Source organism: Corvus kubaryi, unplaced genomic scaffold, assembly GCF_017639235.1.
Source record: "Corvus kubaryi isolate FWS band 111438036 unplaced genomic scaffold, C.kubaryi_AGA036_p1.0 split1-131, whole genome shotgun sequence".
In the NCBI taxonomy this organism is placed as follows: domain Eukaryota; kingdom Metazoa; phylum Chordata; class Aves; order Passeriformes; family Corvidae; genus Corvus; species Corvus kubaryi.
In genome coordinates this window covers 27,764,744-27,785,654 of record NW_024582073.1, presented here as the reverse complement: position 1 = coordinate 27,785,654, position 20,911 = coordinate 27,764,744, and the positions used below count along the sequence as shown (strand labels likewise).

Genomic DNA, 20,911 nt, shown 5'->3' with positions numbered 1-20,911 from the left:
TGTCAGCAAGAGCAGGCAACCTGCTGCTGTCTCAGGTGCAAGAGTGCAAAGTTTCCCCATCAATAAAATGCAGCCTCTGCTACAGGAGCAGAAGAAATTTGTGTCCTTTGTCACCTCAGAGACTCCCAAGTCAACACAGCAGAAAAGTTCCTCTGAGCATACTTTTGCTGTGGGTACTTGCTGGCTCACAAAGAGGAAAATGAACATATTCAGAGTACAGACATGTCCCAGTGGGCCAATGTCGTGGTTTGAAGAAGAAAAATATTATTTCCCACTGGAACTGAAAATGAACACAAGCTTCATCACTGTCTGGATCAAATGCAAAAATAATTTTTTCCTCCTTGCATAACGGGAATATTCTAAATACCAGACTGATAAACCCTTAGAAAACCATGCAGAAAGAAGAAGAGCCTTTACATAACTGGAAATAATAAGGAAAAGGCAGAAGACAATGCTAGTGAAGGCAGTAAGCCAGTCTGGCAACACTTAAGGCAAATTAGTTTGGCAGCAGGAAATAAAAATATTTTAACTCTCGAAAAATGGACTTATTGGACAGAGATGCAAGTGTAGCTGTCCCTTACACAGCATAGGGGACATCTACCAGATTTTTTTCTTTGATTGTTGGTGAAGAACAACTGAGGTAAATGCTGTCTGCTTAAATCAACAAGGAGAAACTTCAGTGCTAAGAAAAACTCAGACATCTCTGCTATCACCTTCATATTTGCTGTGCAGCATTTTTTGAGGGGGTGAATTTAGTTAGAAGAATACGGGGTTTTGTACCCATGATGGTCAAGGGCTAAAAATTATCAGAAGAGACTGATTCTTTCAGAAAGCTTTTGGGAATTCAGGAATTTTTGAGGTCTCCCAGAGAAGTTTCTATGCAAAGATGTCTGCATGGTGGCTGTTCTCCCTCTCTTACCTCTTCAACAGTACCAGATGGCACCAGAAATACCACTCCTCACATAGCCTGACACTCACTTTGGGATGAGTGACTCTCATATCCTTTTAGTCATGATCTTGGCCACTGAAGGAAAAGAACTTACAGAATGAAAATCAAATGAGAGGTGTTTTGGCACAGCTGGTTAGCAGAAGTGTCCCTCTCGGGGAAAAATGGCATGGTCTGCATCTATCGCAGTGAAGTGTAGCGTGCTTGGGAAGATTTCCTGGCACTGGAGCATCATCATTTACTCCAGTAATGTTTTCTGGCATGATTTTGGCCCACTCCAACAAGCTCTTTCCCTGAACAATTCCTGGACATGGTTTGGCAGCTGGAGCCCAGGAGCCACTCCAGCAGGCAGTTTGCACACAGACACCCTGTTCTAGAGTCTGAAACAGTTTGTTAGGAAAGATAAGAGATGTCCTGTAACAGTTATCCTCCTTGCTTGAAGATATGTCTGGATACATTTAATTTGCTGCTGTAGATGTAGCCCTAGGGAAAGATGTTCCCACCTGTGGAAAACAGAGTAAACAGTGAGAAACAGGGTAAAAATCTTGTCTTAAAAAGATTTCCTTGGATGAAGAAATGCTCAAGATAATGTTCCATTTGAGATGACTTTATTACACTGTTTATTTTAAAATATCAAAGTCTGATCAAGCATTACACAAAAAAAAAGCACAGTGCACTCAGGTTTTCTCTAAAATGGAAACTGATTTTTGGAGGATGGCATTATTTGGAAGGTATTGCAGTGCACACTGATTTTACTTCCTCAGAGTTGAAGATATTCTTCTGCACAGCTTATTACACCAATAAAACAGAAGTGAAATAAAAATCATACATGCTTACTGAAAGGGATTGAAATATAAATATACTTGCATTTGATGTAGAGAATTTAATGGGGTTCACTGGGGAGAGTAGGGTGAATATAACAGCCTGGAAAAGCAGATAGACAAAGCAGACAAAAAGAACAGACTGTATCCAGCAGTCCTGAGAAAACAGACAAACAGCTTTCCCAGAATAAATAGCCAGTGCTGTATATCATGATCTCATGGGAGTAATTACTGCAGCTGACTTGTTTTCTATTAAAAACTTTTGCATCAAAATCATATCTGTCACTTTGGAGATCGCACCAGGCACATGAAGGACACATTCCCTCCCTGGAACAAACTCTGGGTAGTTAGCTAGAGGTTCCAAAGGAGGCAAACACCTGAGCTGTGGTGAGGTCAGGAACTTCTCTACTCCCAGTCTGAAAACCCACAGAGGAGTGGAGGGATCCAGTGAGCATTGATGCGGATGAGCTTGGAACAGAGACCGTGCCATTAACACATGAATAGCAGGGGGCTTTTCCAAGACTCATTTATCAAGGAACAAAGAAAGGAGCTCCAACAGTCACTTCAATTTGAAAGCTTCTGTTTATATCATATAAAGTTGACTTTACCCCCTGCTATCCTTCAATATTGACCACAGGGTTGTTTTTACGAAGCGAATTAAAATGGTGGGAAAATATAGATTACTGAGGAGTATATCTCAAGGGAAACAAAACTGTCGATAGACATCTTTAAAAATGTTTGCACCACTGAGATAAGACAACATAGTTTAATGTTTGGAAGTATTCTGAGGTGTTTATTAGAGGATAATGATTTTCTGAAGGAAATAGGCATGAAGTATTGTATTCCTGGTCACCATGATATTAAAAAGATATTATATCACTTACAAATGTGTGGTGAAAGCAACAAAACTAATTTGCTGTAAGGACTTTATTACATTTATTTCCATTGGACTCATTTAAGAGGAATTAAAGAGAAAAAGGAGTTAAATATAAGAATCAATTGCTTTCTGGAGCACACACCTGCCATGAAATAGGTAGCAGTCATCATGCCAAAGAACCATCCAGGTACCATTAGACATGGAGAAAGGGACACGGAATGGAACGTCAATGGAAATCAGTGGACCAAGACACAAAACCAATTATGCATATTAGTTTGTATTTTGACCATATCAATGTATGTATTTGTAATTTGTATTAACCTTTTTAATAAATATCCCCAAGAAAACACTCAAGGAAACACCTCATTTTCTAGAATATTCTTTTCTTATAATTTATTAATTACTTTTGGGTGAAGACCAGGAAATGCCAGAACATGTTTTGCAATGTACATTCTGTAGACACAAGAGTTTGAACCAGAGCTTGTGAGAGGCCTAAGTGTTAGGTAAAGATTAATTCAATGCAGCAACTTTAGTTAGTCCACACTAAGTTTATAGATGTTTCTAAGACTCATGAGAAGTCATGAGTGAAGCTACAGGTGCTTTTGGTCTCAGTAAACACCTGAAAAAAATGAGGATTAGATGGACTGGCTGTTGTCCACTGCCCATGTGAATTCCCAATGAGATTATTATTGGCGGGGTGACCTTTGAAAAGAGTTTCTTTAGGAAACGAGAAAACAAACAAAAAGCTGAAGCAGAGCAACAGCTGTGCCAGACCTACCTGTACAGCTGGCAATGCCAAAAGTGTATTCAGAATTATTGCTTGGCTGTCATTTATGTCTTGTGAACTCTCCATGTTGCCTCATAGCTAATGTAAGGGGAAAATGAGTGTTTTAGTAACAATATAGCATAAATTACCACTATTCTGAGCCCGGATGAAGAAAAAGTAGGACAAATCCTGTTATTATTTTATGTTGTTAATCACATTTTGATCAATAGAGCTCTCAACATTACTCTTGGGATAACGTGGTTAAAGACAACAAAATTCTCTCAATTATTATTTATAAATTATTTACAAAAGAGTACAATTTAAAAAAAAATATAAAGGGAATGCAAACAACCTAAAGGCTTTTATGTTTTTCTCATGAAGAGCTTTCAGTTGGGATTAGTCCTTTGAGACACTGTGTTCTGCTTCTTTTTCTTTTGAAAAGCAAATTTAAAGCATAATATTTTATTTATTTATTTTACTTTATCTTTTCAAAGCAGTAGGGTGCATTAAAAATACCACGATATCCTTGACAACTGGGTATGTTACACAAAGAGACAAAGAAATCACTCATGTCTGGAAATCTGTATACTTCTTAGTATATCATCAATATACAAAATTGCTTTTGGAAGGGCAAGCTGTATTCTCCAAGCCAGTGAAAATACGATCACAGCTGAGTGGGTCGGCCCCCAAAATTCTAGAACTTTTCATCAAAGGGCTATTGTTCCTCTTCCAGCTTCCAAAACAATGCATCCAAATGAATGACTCAACCTCACATTCATGAAGCACTGGGGTGGTTTGTATGGAAGGCACTGATGCAGGTCCTGCCCAGATTGCATTTCCAGCAGGTATTGGAAAAGCTCAGATAAAATGAAATAACTATCTAATACAGGAATGAAAGTCAGCTTTTTCATCCTAAATTTTTATATAAAAGAGGACTGTCACATACCTATTTTTGGTTATTTTCACATTATCATAAAGGTTTTGGTTTTTTTATTATTATTTTGGAGATGGCCAAGACAGAGAAAATCAAAGGTCAAGGTGAGGAAAGGACAAGACTGCTGGGAGCAGCGGTTCACCAGCTCCTGGAGAGTTCTGGGTGTGTGTTTGTTAGGAATTCATGCTCAGTCTCCCTTCTGGCTGGACAAAGGGCAGGGAATTGCAGCCTGGCTGTTTTGGGCAGGGAGGTGAGGGTGCTCCTGGTGCAGAAAATCTGCTTCTTTTTGTCTCTGGTGAACTGGGAAAGAAAAATTCCCTGGGTCTTGAAGCCTTTGGGAGCTGTAATCCCTGAAAGCACAGAAGCATAAAGAATTTATTAGAGGAAAGTCCACATGCTGGCCGGTAATCCACTCTAAGAAAGACACACCTCCATCTAGTTCCTTAAAATCCCAATATTTTCTCAGTATTTTCATCCATTATAACATATATCTTTTCCTTGAGTTGAATTGATACTCAGTCCTTAAATATAAGCCTCTTTCATGAAAGATTCAAAACAAATTGATCTCATCTTTCACACTTTCCAATCCCAGTTGCTATATTTTTCTCTTCAACAATATGATTTATGTATATTCATTGGCACAAGTCAAAGTTTCAGTTAAATGTCAAAGCTGCAGCATTTTAAAATGCTGTAACCATTATGCATTGTGTTCTGCCATCTCAGGAAAAAAAAAAAAGACTCGAAACAGGAGTTCTGAGAACTGCATTAAAATGTATGTATAATTCATGTATAAAATTCCTATATAAAGAATATAGCTTAATAGGTCAAGATCTTGTTAAAAAATGCAGTTGGTAATAATCTCTGACAACCTGTGCCTCCTTGACAGCAGAACAAAACTCCACAGAATATATTGCCTCCTTTTATGCAACCATGTGATAACCAGTGAGGTTTAACACTCTGGCTTCATGCCCTGCATATGCCTCCTGCTGATCATTATTGCTCCTCCAAACCTTTTAGTGTCCCAGTGATCTCTGGTGATTTTGCTTTTTGGTAGCTTTGTGCCTTGGCAACCAACCGGAGTAAATCTAAAGTCTTTCATCTTTGCACTCTAAACTTGAATTTAGATGTCTAAATGAGCACTCTTCAGACAAAGACCTATTTAGCCAGTAGGGAGTCAAGTCATGTGTTGTCCTTTGTCCACTGCTGATTTGAGGATTCAATATTTTTCTTCCTTTAAAAATGCATCAGCATGGCATCTTTATTTGATATATTTGCTCTTGAACGTGAGGAGCATTGTTCCTCTCAGTCTACAGGTTATATCAGAGTACTGGATGCTCTGAAATAAATCTGTCTATGTAAATAACAGCAGCATTATCAGTGTCTCAAAGGTAATATCATAAACTTCTAATTCTTTTCCGTAAATTAATTCATCAACATTTTCTAAGCCACTGAAAAGAGAGAACATCCTAAAATATTTTGGTTTGCAAAGGCATCTGGTGACCTGTATGACAGAACCTTGCCCTGAGAATGTTCTCCGTTTTTCCTTTCCTGTTATTTTCTTTTCATTAGAAGTCCTTCTGACAGAAAGTATAGCACTCTATCATGAAAATGTAATATTGATGGATGTACTTAACTCTCATATGTTTCATTATTAATATACGTAAAATGTTTGGGTATAAACCATTGCAGGTATTCATTGTCTTCATCACGCTATAAGTGTCATTATTAGTCTACCTAATCAGATTTGGTTCAGAGTTTAGGTGTTGGGTTTTTTTTTTCAGAATTCATTATCTCTTTTTACAAACTCTAAAACACGTATGTTAGAAGAGACTTATGCACCATTTTTACATTATGATTTAATCTCTGTGAGCTGGGATATATCTGAAAGACCCAAACCGAAATAAATTCTACAATGCTTGCCAGATTGGGCAGAACCAACATTGAGATTTCTCCAGCTGCATCGTCTCCTGGTATCTGCGTCTGTTATACAGTCTTAAAAATCATGTGATTTAAAGACACACTAGAAATCCATTCCGGTGATGAAATTTCTTTCACAATATGATACTCATTTATCTTCTAACTTCATTTACTACCATTCCAAATAAAACAATTATAAAGCAAAGGAAAGAAAGCCAAATTTCAAGAGAAACCACAAAACTTATGCAAAGAAGTAAGCTGAAATGTCATCCAAACATTTAATAGAATAAGACAAGATGGTAACTAGTGCAAAGAAACCTGACAACCTAATTTGCTCTTCTATCAAAACCCCGGTGCCTAAAACTTGATTTACAGCATATGCAAATCATTCAGGCGTCCTCTTAAAGTTCAGTGTTAAAATAGATTTGTAGTTGCTCAGCTTTTTTTCCCTCTTTTTCAGTAGAGGAATACTCAGATCAACAGAGATGTGTAGGTACCTCATTCCCAAAATGCTGCTTCTTTGCCACAGGAAAACAATGGGCAAGAACTCACAAATATGTTTTCTGTGCTGTGTCTAGATACAAATAAGTGTGTCCACCATTCTGCACTTAAATGTCCCTAAAACTGCCTTAGTCCAAAATTCAGATCTCTTAACAGATTTTTCTTCCAAGTTTTGTCTAATCTGCCCATGGAAGAGACCACGGTGGAGCAGATACCACAGCAGATTGTGGAGAACCCCTGAATGGAGCAGATGGGTATTCCTGAAGGAAATTGGCCTGTGAAGAGCTCGTGCTGGAACAGATTTTTGTGAAGGACTGCAGCCCTTGGAGAGTCCCAGGAAAACTCTGGGAGTTAAGATGCATCATCACCAGCTGTAACCTCCTCTCCTCACTTCCCAGGCTGTCCAGTGCCAGAGAGGAGTCAAGTGAGCAAGGGAAGATGAGCTTGGGAAAGAAGGAAGGAAAAGTGTTAATGTTTGTATTTTTGTTTCTTTCTCTTAATAATTAAAAACACCATAATTAAATAATTATTTTTATTGGCAATAAATTAAATTAATTTCCCCTCATTCCAGGCTGTTTTTCCCACAATGGTAATTAGAAAACAATCTCCCAAATTTAGCTCAGCCCACAAGGTTTCTCATCCTATTTTGCCCCGCTGCCCCACTGAGGAGGGGGAGAGAGCAGAGTAAAGGGTAGAGGAGTATGGCCGGAAGCCAAGGCTAGCTCAGTGTGTGTGTTAGGTAAAATTGGTTTTCCTTATTATATCACTTTATATTTATCTGTGTTGAATTTCATTTGACATTTTATTGCTGAGATACCCTGGCGTCTGAGGTCCTCCTCAAATTCTTCACAGCCTGTCCTGTTCCTAAGTGCCTCATATAATGTTAGACCATCATAATTCACATCATATTATCACCATACAGATCATCCCTCTTCTGTAGGTCATTTCTTGACACACTAAACAGAATGAGTTCCAGGACAGGCTCCTGCACAACTGCTGTGATAACCATCCTGCGTTGCAAGAAATGACCTTTTGCAGTTATCCTTGAATTCCTGCTTTTAACCAAAGATTAATGCATGTGAGGGTCTTCCCTCTTATCCCATGATACTCAGTGTTCTGGCAGCCTTTTTTAAAATTTTGTAGGAAATTAAAACAGACTGTATAGCTCCTGCCATTTTATCCCATATGTTTCTTGACCTCTTTAAACAATGCCTTCTACTGAAGCCATGATTACTCTTCTCAAATTAAAAATAATAAAAATATCCAAGGGTCTATTCTATAATTTTTTAGTGCTGTTATTAATTTTCCCAGTGGAGATCTTAGTTTTAAAGGACTGTTAGTCCCTGAGCACATCTGTAAATTTTCTAAGAACTGCTATCTCATCCCCTGTCTTTTTGTCTTCAGATAACATGAGTTTTTAAGTGAGAGGTTATATACATAGTATATTTATTTAATCTGTGTGTTCCTGGTGAACTCTAGAGGCAATATCATCTGATCCTGGTAATTTGTTCACTATGTATATTTCTATTATAATCTCTTGCACTGTTGCTTTCCCAGGTAGCTAATGCTACAGTGATCAGAGCACTTCTATGTAGCCTGGGAATTCCATGCTATGTTCTGGTGCAGAAACATTTTCACTGGCTGTCTGCACACTATAGGAGATGATTCTCAAAACACCAAAATGGATTGGCACAAATAGCATTGTGTTCTTTCTTTAATACAATATATTAATGGTTGTGGGGTATCTGAATTTCATTCCATCCTTTGCTGGTCAGGGTTAAACTTCAAACTTCCAATATTTCAACCCCTCTGCTTTAGGTATTCGAGAAGAGAATCTTTCAAGCCTCCTGCTGAAACTGCTAGACTGTTAGAGAACAACTAAATATTCATTGGGCAAAAGACTCTGTGATCCTGGTGATTAGGGTATTCATGTGGCAGGGGAGACGTGAGTTCCTGACATTCTAATGAATATTTACATAATTTTGTGTGAAGTATTCACTGGAGCAGAAACAGCAAGTTGCCTGATCACTTACCTATAGAATCATAATTTTCTTGCCTTTCAGCTCAATTAATTTTTAATTGTGCCTCACAAAGAGGGACAGCCTCAGGAGGAGGAACTTTCACAGAACGTCCCAGCACTCTGAAAATTCACCTAATGTTAGCTTTCAAACTCCCTCAAAAACTGAAGAGATTTAAACCTGTTGCTTAGACTTTCTCAGGGTGCTGGGCATCGAGATGTCATCACCTCTTCTTTCATCTGGTCATAATTTTTCAAAAAATATGTACTTTGTTAACAGTTTCTTGGAGGAGGTTCAGCATTTGCAATAAAAAATGGGAAATGCTATTACAGCCCCTGAGAAGACTACAGGTTATTCCTTATCTTTTTTATACCTTGGTCCCTGGCTGGATGTGGTGGTTTCCCATCTTGGTGGTTTCCAGCATTTCTGGTACAAATTTTCAATGTTTCTGCAAACTGCTGCTCAGTTTATCTAGAAGGTATATTTTTAGGAATCTAGGGAAATGGGAACACCCCAAGATTTTTAAATGACAGCACTGGTCTACATAGAACTTGGTAAGTAAATGTCTCTCTGTGCTTTGTGGTGTTCCATTTTGGTTCTTTTACTTGCTATTATGAGGCTGCTTCTAAGAACTGGCTGCAAATACAATGGAAAGACTTGCAGAAAAGAAAGAAAATTATAAACAAACAAAAATGGCCTTGGAGTAGGGATATTATCAAATTTGTTTCCCTCAGAGTACTTCAGCATGGTTTTGTTACCCTTCAAAATTAAGCTTCTCAACCAAATTCCCAGAGCAGTTGAAATGTCAAGACTTCAACTTCTCAGCCTCATGTAAGTCAAGACAAAATTTAGAAGAACTACTGTCACCATCAGGGCTCACCTGTGCTCCCAACTACAAGTATTCTATTTACCATGTTCTATGTGCACCAGTGCTGCCATTTAAAAATCTTGAGAAGCTCCCCTTTCCCTAGATTACTAAAAACATACCCTGTGGATAAATTCAGTACAGGTTTGCAGAAACCCAGAGAATTTGCACCACAGGTATTCATGGGGCAGGGAAGGTGCGAGTTCCTGGATTTCCTCAAGATTACATGTCCGATGTACTCATGACAAAGGAATGACAAATGGTAGCTACTGTGTGTGGTTTGAGGTCTGAAATTCTGTAGTTAGCCCTACTGTGTTACCTACACTGCCAAATTTGAATCAAATATTTGACTTAGGCCTATGCCCATTCCTTATCTGGTTGGTTTTTTTTTGGGGGGGGGGTTCTTTTTTTTTGTTGTTTCTTTTTTGGTTTGGTTTTTTTGTTGTTGTTTTTAGTTTTTGGGGTTTTTAGGGTTTTTTTTGTTTGTTGTTGTTGTTTGTTAGTTTGGGGTGGTTTTTTTTTTGTTTTGTTGTTTTTGCTGTTGCTTTCTTTTAACAAGAGATGGAGTAACTCCCTTTCATGGGGCTTTCCTTAGTGGTGGTTCATCAATGATACCAAGTCCAGAGTCCTGCTGTGCTGTAAACATAAACTAGAGATTTTGCTGTGACTTGAGATACTGGAATAAACTGAGTTAATGAAGCAGAGGGAATTCAGAAACCGGCTGACTACAGAGAGAGCATGTTTGTGTGACTGTCAAATATTTATGCTCATGTATTAATTGCCTCAGATGAGCTGCTCACCTGGATGAGCTGTTATCCAGACACCTGTACCCACTTCTTGCAGTGATGTCTAGGCAGTGCCCTCCTCATAGGTGTCAAAATTATGAATCTGTGCTTTTTCATGATTTTCCATTCAGCCTTATGTTTAATCACAGGTAAATTAATGTAGTACACCCTAATATGACTGGTGCTTGTTTCCAACTGCACCCTCTCACTGTCAAAGTCAGGTGTCATCTGGCAAAAAAAGAGAGCAGTGGCACAAATCCAACAACACAGAGAGAAAAGGGAAACAGAAAATCTGTTTACCACTTCAGACAGCGTGTATAGTTTTTTTACCTCTTAGGGTAAAAACTATCAGTACAAGTGGTTATTTTTGAAGAGGAGAGGAGTAGTGAGAAGAGCAGATTTATTGTAGAAAAGATTTGGAGGGTCTTTACTCTTTTACTGTAACAAAAGAGAGAAACGTGGTCCACCTTCTACTCTATTGCCTTCAATAAATTGTTAATTATCTTCAATAATGTTAAGCCCAAGACAAGAGAGAAGCAGAGAAAATTACAACAAAGCACAAGAGATGGCATCTGAGATTGGTTCACTTAGCTGTGTGATTACTTTTTCCCTGTGACACACTGAGCATGACGTCTGACACAAGACTCAAAGGACCTCAACCCAATAAATGAGATTTGGACCGGTCCTTCATCCATAATTTCAGATTTTCAGTCTTGAACATTACTGCTCTATCTCAGTCTCTATTCCAGCACATTTTGAATTGCCCAAGCCTATGCAGAGTTTCCCAAAGAGGATTTCTACTTCCTGAGTAGCCCAAGGAACCCCATGTCACAACCATTGTAAGTGCATGGAAAAAATGTGTTTATTGGTTCCTGTGTGTCCCAGAAAATGTAGTAGTGGCTGCTTTTCCAGGGAAAACTCACTGGCAAAACGGGGATATGGCAGCAGATTAGCAGCCAGTAGAAGTTTGGAAGATCTGAGCTCAGTTCTCCCTGCTTAACAGAACTTAACTCCCCACTCCTTGTGGTTTTGGCAAGTAGGTCAGCCAACAGATTCAAGGCTGCTTGGAGGGAGGGCAGTGTCAGATGAAAAACCTTGCAGTGTGCAGAGAAAGAATTCAGAATTCACTGGACTGGAAAGAAAACATGAAAACAAGGGTAGCTCCAACAGAAAGGCTGGGGATATCCTCTGGAAGGACAGGGAGGCTTCAGCTCCACTTCCAAAGGCTCTTTATGTGATTGTTCCCAGTTGTTTTTTCATGTAAAATGCGCAATCTCCTATCAGCAGGGATCGGGACCTCAGTCTGTTTCTGCCCACAGTCACCACTAAGTGCTGTAAGCATTAGAGTGCTCTGTGAAATGGGAATGAAAACGATCCCAGGCACTCTGGGTCAATCCTCCCTCTTAAAAGTTGTATTAGGTCCACTAATAGCGCCAGGTGTTGAACTAAAGACCGTCAGCACCAGTTACCTCCTCTGCAGCTTTTGTCCCTCACAACAGATGCTCCCTTTAACCAACTCTTGGCAACAATATCGTCTCTATTTATCATCTTCAGACTTTCTTTTTCCAAGTCACTCTAGCAGAATCTACAGAAGGTTCACAGAGAAGACACAGCTGGTATCTCAGCTGCCTGATTCCTAAATGGCCTGAGCCAAAGGCAGAGCAGCCTGCCAACTCTCTGGAGCCAGAGCTGCCTTCCTGTTCACTATCAAATTTATGCAAATATCCTGGCACTGGTCTAAAAATACCTGGATTTAGTCAGGAGAGGCAGAGAAGCATAGAGGGCTCATACCCTGCTCTCCCATCTTCATCTGCCTGCACCATGTGTTGTAGCTGGAGCCACACAGTTAAACCAGGGCTATGTTGTTACCTGGGTACAGTTTATTTCCTGACAAAAAAACCCTCACAAGCCACTCAACAGAAACACAGGTTCTCTGTCAGAGAGGAAGAATTTCACTCTTTGCTTGTTGCTCACAAGTGTACTCTGAGGTTGTGGCTGCAGCCCAGCCAAGAGGGATCAATGCACTGATGCAGGGCAGGAAAGCTGTTGTGCTTGTGTTTCCTGAGGGATAATCAATAGTGCCAGATAGAAACTGAGACGTGCAGAAACTGAACTGCATCTCCTTGGAGATGAATGGCTCACTACAGCTCTGGTCAGCCATAAGTAATTTTAGTAAAATAGACCGATAATTAGATCTGAATTATTGAGAGTCACAGGGAACAGACTGAAATATTCCTGTCTTTCTCTGCTTTTTTTTTTAAGTGTCTGGGGAAAACATGAGAGCTGTTCCATAGGATGATACAATTGGCTTATTGTTGATCTTTATATAAGCTGTAGGTTACATGCTGACTTGGACTATATGCTTTGCATTTGACAATTAATCTGCAAGTTTGTGGTTTTTTGCTGAATTTACAGGAAGGAAATCCTAAGACTTGTGTCAGATAATAAAGCTTGTAATATTAAATCAAATTATAATTGTTTTCCCCAAAGAAATGAAGTTTTGCTTATCTTTATCTCCACAAGTCAGTAAATAGGCTGTAGACCTGGATATTAGGAGAAAACAAGATTGTGGCCCAGTCACCAGCCTCTAGAGAAGATGATTGAGAATAAGGAACAATGCATGTGTCTCTCCCTTGCTGACAGGTTTAGAAGTGGAAGAAGTAATGAGCAACACTACAGGGAGTTGCCAAAATCATTTTACACTCTACCAATATAGCTTAGGAACCTTTTTCCAGGCTACAATCCAAGGGAAAACCTCTGACCAAGTGTTACAATATGTAGACATCAAAAATTTCAGGGGTTAAATTATTTAGTTGTACAAAGGTACATTTGAAGTTTACTATCTGGAGTGCAATGTAGAAAATGTCACTAAAGGAACCAATCTCTTAAGTCATTTAAAACACATAAAATCAATGAATTCTTCATCAAGAACTGTGACCACAGTGATTTTTGGAGGTTGTTAGGGGCATGTCTTTTGCAGAGCCCACAGCTGGTCATTAGATCTGAAATTTAAACTGAAGACTCCCTCATCCAAGCAGAATGTCCTTATTGCTTGCATATAAAAACACTGTTCTGTGAACAGCATGGACATTATTAATTACCCCATGGCAGGCAAGGGAGGAGCTGTGACCAGAACAGTATTTCTAAACTTCAGCATTTCAATGAAATTTAGGAGTTGTCACAGTTCTCCCTTCCCACTGACACTGAAGGCATTTTCCAGCAGGTGCTATTTGGTTTCCTACCGAGAGCAAGGAACCCACCCTGCTGCCCATGGATTGCACCTCTCTAGTTTTTACTGCAATCATGACGTTCCAGAAACTCCTATTTACATGGCAAATGACAGTTGTGCCTTTTCTGAACCTAACCACTCTCTGCAGTGCAGCTTTGAATAAACAAAAAGTTCAACTCTTTCATCTGGGTTCACCCAAAAATACTGAATGCAATTTTCTGTAGTGCCACCAAAGTAACACAATTTTTGCACTGCAGGTAGTGGTCATTCCCCTGGAATGCACCTGTTGAAGCAATCTACATAATCATCTGTGTTTCTTTTCCTAGAAACAAGACAGAAACCAGCATGAATTTCTGTAAGATGTATTGAGGAGTATCCTGCTGTTCTATGAAGTACTTCCATGAAGGCTTATTATTGCCAGAGCACCATATGTGAATAAAAAACCTTGCAAACGCACACACAGACCTAGTGCCTGCTGAGAGAAATTGATAGTGTAGTTCAGCCAAGTGATAAGAAGTCAGGTATGAGAACTCACATTCTATACACCAGGCAGCAAACTCAACACATTTTTTATCCTTTTTTTTTTAAATGTCACATTACAGTTTTGCCCATCTTTTTTTTTTGCCTACTACATTTTTTTCCCCCTTTAAGAAGATGATGAAATCTGATGAGGAAGAGAGCCATGAATTCGCATCATGAAATAAAATCCACCTCCCCTTTCATCCCATATTGCAGATTTCCTGACCTCTCTGGAGAAATTCTTTTTACCTGATTTCCATGCAGCAGAATTTCCAAACCTTTCATTCTGAAAGCCCTGCACATCCCACATCATCTGTTCCCTTCTTTTTGCATACATAAACTCATCAGATATGAGAGGAGATGAATACAATTTAAGTGAGAGGATTGCAGAGCAATCTCCTAAATGCTGAGAGAGAAATGCAAGGCTTCACTTCTGATTAGAAAGGTTTGCTGGTTGATATCTGTAATTGATTGGCTCTGGTCTCAAAGTGTGTTTTAGTTTTAAGAAGAATTGAGTGATCCAGCTAAGTAATACAACTCTGGATATTTAACTTCACAGAAAAATGCAGTGTGCTTTTTTTGATCTTTCAGCAATCAAATTCTCTTACAGTGAAGTAAGTAGTTTGCTCAAGTGGAGTTAACTAAATAACATAGGACATAAATTATGGAGATATTTGGTTCATAGGGTAGAATTAATTTCTCCTTTTCAAGTATGGACCCTAATCTATACTTACTAGTCATTACTTGAGGGAAACTCTAGGAAGCCTTGTTGGGATGTCCTCAGGCCCTTTATTCTTTGAGCCATGTGGGTGTGCATAGCACAAGCCTTCTGCTTTTAAGGATAGAAGGCCATGAGTTCTACACAAACTGTTTTTCAGAGGTGTAATTACAGTTATTTCAATGAAGTAGCTCCTGGCTGGTTTCTGAGGAGGTAATAGAGAGAAGCAGCTTTGCCAAATGACAAGAACACTGAAAATTTTCAAGAAGTGGTTTTTATTATTGCCTGATCAAAGTGACGGATGAGTACCCTCGTACAAGTCTTATTTCATTTTTGCAGATAGGGATATCACACCTTTTTATAATGTTTTTTGAGACATTTTGATGAAAAAGCCCTGTAAGAGGCAAACAGAATTGCTGATATTACAAGTGGACCGCATGCAGAAACAAATTCTATTCTCTTGAATTTAAAATATTGTATTCAATCACTTTGGTTTTGTGTCTCATTGGGCTGTGTGTATTGTATGGTTTGCTTATTACAGCATTAAAGCCATGCTGAGATTGGTTCCTGTGGAAATACTTCCCCATTCAGAATACATTTGAGCTACTTGAGAATATTCAGGTAATTATCTACCTTGCTTTCTCTATAGGAAAACCTTATCACTGTGACCCCTGCAATGTGGCCTTTCTCACTCTGTATTGGTACTTGCATTTGACTTCCTCCTGTCAATGCAGAGGTAAAGACCAAAAATACCTGAAACAGGCTGTGCTTGTCACAGAGCAAACAGAAAATGGACTTAAATGCAAAATAAGCCATTTGGAGGTTAACAGATTAACTTTGCCCTCAGAGATGTGCAGAAAATTTAAATTATTTTTATTTGGAGCTAACCTGGATAAGGCAGAATTCCTTATCAGAGTAGTTGGAGACACTTCTAGAATCTAAAAGGCTTTAAAATCTATTTTAACAGGCTGCACAGTGACAAATGTACACTCACAACATCAGTGGCATCAGCCTTGATTTTGATAGGGCAACTGCAGCTGTAATATCCTTCAAAACCTCCCCTTGATTGACCTAAACATCCTCTACAGAGAGGGGGAAGCATTAATGGATTATTTTGCTTTAGAACCAAAAAACCTGTAATTTATTTTTTCACCTTTTTTTCCATTTCTTAGTTGATGTGTTATAACATTGGAAGTGGAATGGTTTTATTCAGGGGCTAGGTCAATAGCCATGAGTACAAAGAAGAGAAACAAAGGCTTCTCCCTAAATAAACAGAAGGATTTGAAACCATCTGCACATTCAAATACCAGGGAAGTACAACAGTAGCCAATGAAGGTTAATCTAATAAGAACAATATTGGTTCTTGGATATTATTTCTATTATTATTAGATTAAAATTAGTGAAGAACTCCTGTCTCAACGTTTCCCTGAAGTACTAAAAACAATGATCACATTACATTTGAAAATCAGCTAGAGCTGCTCCAGTGAGAGTATAAAAATCCATTTACTTCACACCTTCCTAAATCCTCTTAGTGCCATAACAGATTAGTGTGTAAGGGGAAGCAAGAGTTTTTATTTTAATTGAACTGGATGTTGGCTTTCTCAGGGAGGTTTGATGAAGAGGTGAGTTCTCAGGAGGGAGGGTCCTCAGGGAGAAACCTTCTGGTGGAGGCCTCTTTGAATTGCAGCCCTACTCTTAACGGTTTGACAAGTGCAGGGAAGGGCATTTTAATTTTATGAATGTTGCATTTTTTGACTCTCTGAAATGAAGGGAACTGCATTAGCATTGCCTTTGAATGAAGGGAACTGCATTAATATTGGCTTTGTCATAGTGATTTTTGTGGGGAGGATATTTGCCTCATTAAAGTATAAGTACATATGTCAAAGACTTTGGATTCAACAGAATTAAAGTAGTAGCCTTTTCCCACTGTCTCTTTTTAGAAAACTAAGAACTGACTCATGTCAAACTAAACAATATAAAAATGACCAATATTTAGAAGGTTTCTTTCTGCAGAAATGAATTTCATTCCCAGTTTCAGGTGCAGTAACCAGTGGCCTTTAGTTACAGCTTCCCAGCAGTGTTTTGTGTTTCTTATTGCCTGATTATAATTTCTCAACCATGTTTTCTATTGTTCTCTTATAAAATTATATAAACTTTTAGGTTGGAAAAGCCCTCTAAGATGACCAAGTCAGACCATTCTCCCAACACTGCAAAGGTCACCACTAAACCATGTCCCCAAGTGCCACTCCACACTGCTTTTATATAGCTCTGGGGTTCTATGGAGCCAGGATTCAAGTCTGTTTGCTTACTTGGCTATTGTACATGGCTTTCACATCCACCTTCAGTAATGCAGAAGTTAAGTGTTTAAAAACAATTTATCACAACTTATTTTCTACACTGGGGACAGAGAGAGGTATCATACAATGTAGTGTCATTCAGACAGAAATCGTGATTTTCAAATGGGAATTGCCCCCCTTCCTCACCCTTCAGTAAAGTCGTCTTGTTTCTTCAGATTCCTATCTGGAAGAAATGCAAAACACTGATTAATACTCTCTTCTGAATAATATGAAGTCCATGAAAATGAGCAGAATTATGTCCCCCACATGTATGGGACATTTGGAATCATCTTGTCAAGGAATATGCAAGTATGTCAACTTACCAAGAGGTATCAGAAATGTTTAAATCTATACTGCTATTTAGGATTTCTGGGAATGGAAGATAAAGTGCATCTGCATATAGATAAGGACATTCAAATGTAGCCTTTTTGTTCCTATTGAAAGGTAAAAACCAGGTACAATACAGAGGAAGGGTTAACCCTGATAAAAAAAATAAAAAAAACAACAACAAACTAAAACCAAAAAACACCCAACAAACTGCCAAATCAAAATAAACCAAAAACCCAAAATAAAAAGAAAGGAGCAAAATTAGGAAAGTAAACCCTCCTAACAGTTCAGGGAAGCAACCAAATAGTGTCAGCCCCCATAAACTAATTAATTGAAAATTGGGTGACCTTTAGATTCCCTGCAGACTTGATAGGGTCTGGCTTGCTGCCATGGGAATGAGTCACTCCAGTCTCACTGGTATAATTACTGTTACCACCAGCAAACCATCTCAAACCTTTGACTGATCTCTTGCCTAAAACAATAATCCTCCAGCCACCCTCCAGCAGCAGATTTTGAGACCTGTGTCACCAGCCTCCAGCTCCCATCTAAGCTGGCTCTGTAGTTTGACACGTGACTTCTCCCCATCCCATGACAGGCCATTTAAACCCCAGCAAATAAATGGCTTTTAGCCACATGAAAATTCAGTTTTGTTGTGACTCAGAGAAGAGGAGACTCAGCAGTTCTGTAGGGAGATGTTGGCTATGATTCCTTTTGCTCTAAGGAATTTGCTGTTCCAGTTGGGTTTCCGTTTGGCAAGACTGAAGGACTGGCAAATTCCTTCTCACAGGATCCCTGTGCATGCCCAGCGTTTGCCAACCTTCCCTGCCTACAGGCAGAAGTGCAGGGTATCCCTGGGTCCACTGGTGAACAGCCTGTGTTGGTTTTGGGAATGGTTGCTATTTCTGAAAATGGAAAATAATCTGTCTATACCAGATTTTGTTTTGGAGAAACAAAAAGTACAGTAATTGTCTGGCCTCTCCAGTGGTTATTCATTGGCCTACACTGCCCTTATATCTTCACTTAAATCATGACCTCGCTTGGTATCTTGGGATACAATTAATGAGGAATAAGTGAATAACAATATCTAAAACTTATAGTTAAGCTCTAATGCTCAAGTATTTGTGGTGGACACAAAATTTTCCATTGCCTCTCAAATGTATCTTGTATGAACAAGAAAAGCAGGGGGCATGGGAGGTGTCTTATCCTTTCTGCTTAAATCTCACAGGAAAAATCTGCCTGAAACTGAGAATCTCCAGGCTGCCTTACTTAATGGATGTTTTTAACTGGGGAGTGATTTTAGGAGGAATGAGTGGCTACTTGAATATGCCCCAATTAATACAGTAAATTTTAATCCTAGTTTTAAATTCAACATTTTACCTACTTTATGATGACTTGTTGAAAGTCATATCCACGGGTGAAAGGGGAGCACAGTGGTCAGGACTACTCTGTGCTGCAAGATAAAAATGCATCTGTGCCCTCAGCAGGGCAAAGGGACTGAGTTTGTAGCCCAGAGCATCACCGAGATTTCACTGCTCTCAATTTCAGCAGGCTTTGGCCTCTGGAGACTACCCACTTAGCTGGTTTCTCATCTGAGGCATGCATAATAAGAATTGTAATAAAAAACCTCCTCCCTTTAGGGCTTTGGGTGTAAGAGGTAGAAAAACCTTATTTATTAGAGATTTGGAGATAAATCTTAGTCCCAAACTGTGTATCACTACTCGTGGTTCTGCTGAACAAATCACAAAGCCAGCAAAACCTGACCATTTAGATTAATGAAACTGGTTTCATCTTTAGTTTCAAACAGAAACAAATAAAATCAGGACAAACAAACTTGGGTTTTTTTGTGAGTTTAAAGCCTCTTGAATACAGAAACAGTAAACTCAAAGCTCTCAAGGCTGAAGCATGTGAGATTTTTTCTGCTTCTTCAGACACAAAGGAATCCTTTTCTGCTTTCTGGCTTGAAAACCTCCTCGTCATGAGCATGGGCTCATCTCCTTCTTTGGTCCTGACGTTTTTCTGGTTTTGCCTGAGGAACTAGAGCAGGGTGAAGTAGTTTAGGGCTTGTACTTGTTTCATTTGTTCTCTTTTAAACTGACAGCGACTTCAGGCACTTGAAAAAAGACAGCACTCTTGCCTAGTAGTCACTTCTGATATTCTGGTCCTACCTGTTTATTACTTATTTTTTTTCCTCCAGCAATGCCATCTACTTTATGTTGTACCTCAAATTCACACTTGTTCACATATTTGAAGAATGACTTGAAAGTTCGTTGGTTTTTTCTTTTCTTTTTTTCTTCCTTTCCTTTCCTTTCCTTTCCTTTCCTTTCCTTTCCTTTCCTTTCCTTCCCTTCCCTTCCCTTCCCTTCCCTTCCCTTCCCTTCCCTTTCCTTCCCTTTCCTTCCCTTTCCTTTTCCCTTTCCTTTCCTTTTCCCTTTCCTTTCCTTTTCCCTTTTCCTTTTCTTTTCCCTTTCCTTTCCTTTTCCCTTTCCTTTCCTTTTTCCTCTCCTTTTCCCTTTCCTTTCCTTTTTCCTTTCCTTTCTCATCCTTTCATTTTTATTTTGTGGGTTTCTTGTTGGTTTGTGGTTTTGGCTTTTTTTTTGTTTTTTTGTTTGTTTGTGGGGGTTTCTGGGGGGATGTGTATCACATCTTCTGAAAGGGATTCTCCTGTGTATGTATATACACACACATTCACGTACAACCACATGTATGCATATCCACATTTAATTTAAAATAAGAACTGGAAGTACTAACTGCTTGTCTTAAAATAAGAAGACCACCTAATTACCCATGGCAAGCCTTGTCTGGAAATTGTACAAATAAGAAAGCATGGATCTAAAGTGAAATCTCTTTATATAGCAATTTTTTTCATTTTACTCAGAAGAACCTAAAGAAATAATCCTTTATGATACAGGGAAAAATATCAATAAAATTGTCAAAGACCTTGATTTTGCTCATTCAGTTTTTTCACTGAAAGTAGCCAGGACTAATTTCTTCTCATTGTGTCATGGTCTGGGTGTGTAAACAATATATGACCAAAATCCCAAATGAGAATCTTGTATATACAGCATCTATTTTTTTGTTGGATTTCTGCTGGCAATGTGAACAACACTATTTGCAACCACTGCTGCCTGGGTGGGATATGTTTTTGTGAAGCACAAACCAAATAAACCACGTCAGGTGGGGGAATTCACCTGCTCCACTACCTAGATGTAGCCTAGATGTAGCCTAGAAAAAAAGCTGATGAGGCAGGGATGAGTAAGAACAGAGCACACATAATTGTCCAAGTTTTTTTCCCCAATCAGCTAGCCCTAAAAGGCAAGAAAACTATCAGCCATCTCAAACAGAAATTAAACCA

At 38.9% G+C, this 20,911-nt stretch overlaps 1 long non-coding RNA gene across 1 annotated transcript in view; it reads right to left on the bottom strand.

Moving 5' to 3' along the window:
* Positions 1-2,858: 2,858 nt before the first annotated feature.
* The window catches only part of LOC121676844, a 39,716-nt gene continuing 21,663 nt past the window's right edge, over positions 2,859-20,911 (bottom strand). The window contains exons 4-5 of the long non-coding RNA XR_006020627.1: positions 7,154-7,205; positions 2,859-4,694 (exon numbers count right to left, since the gene is read on the bottom strand). This is a non-coding gene — a long non-coding RNA (uncharacterized LOC121676844). The remainder of the gene's footprint in view (positions 4,695-7,153; positions 7,206-20,911) is intronic.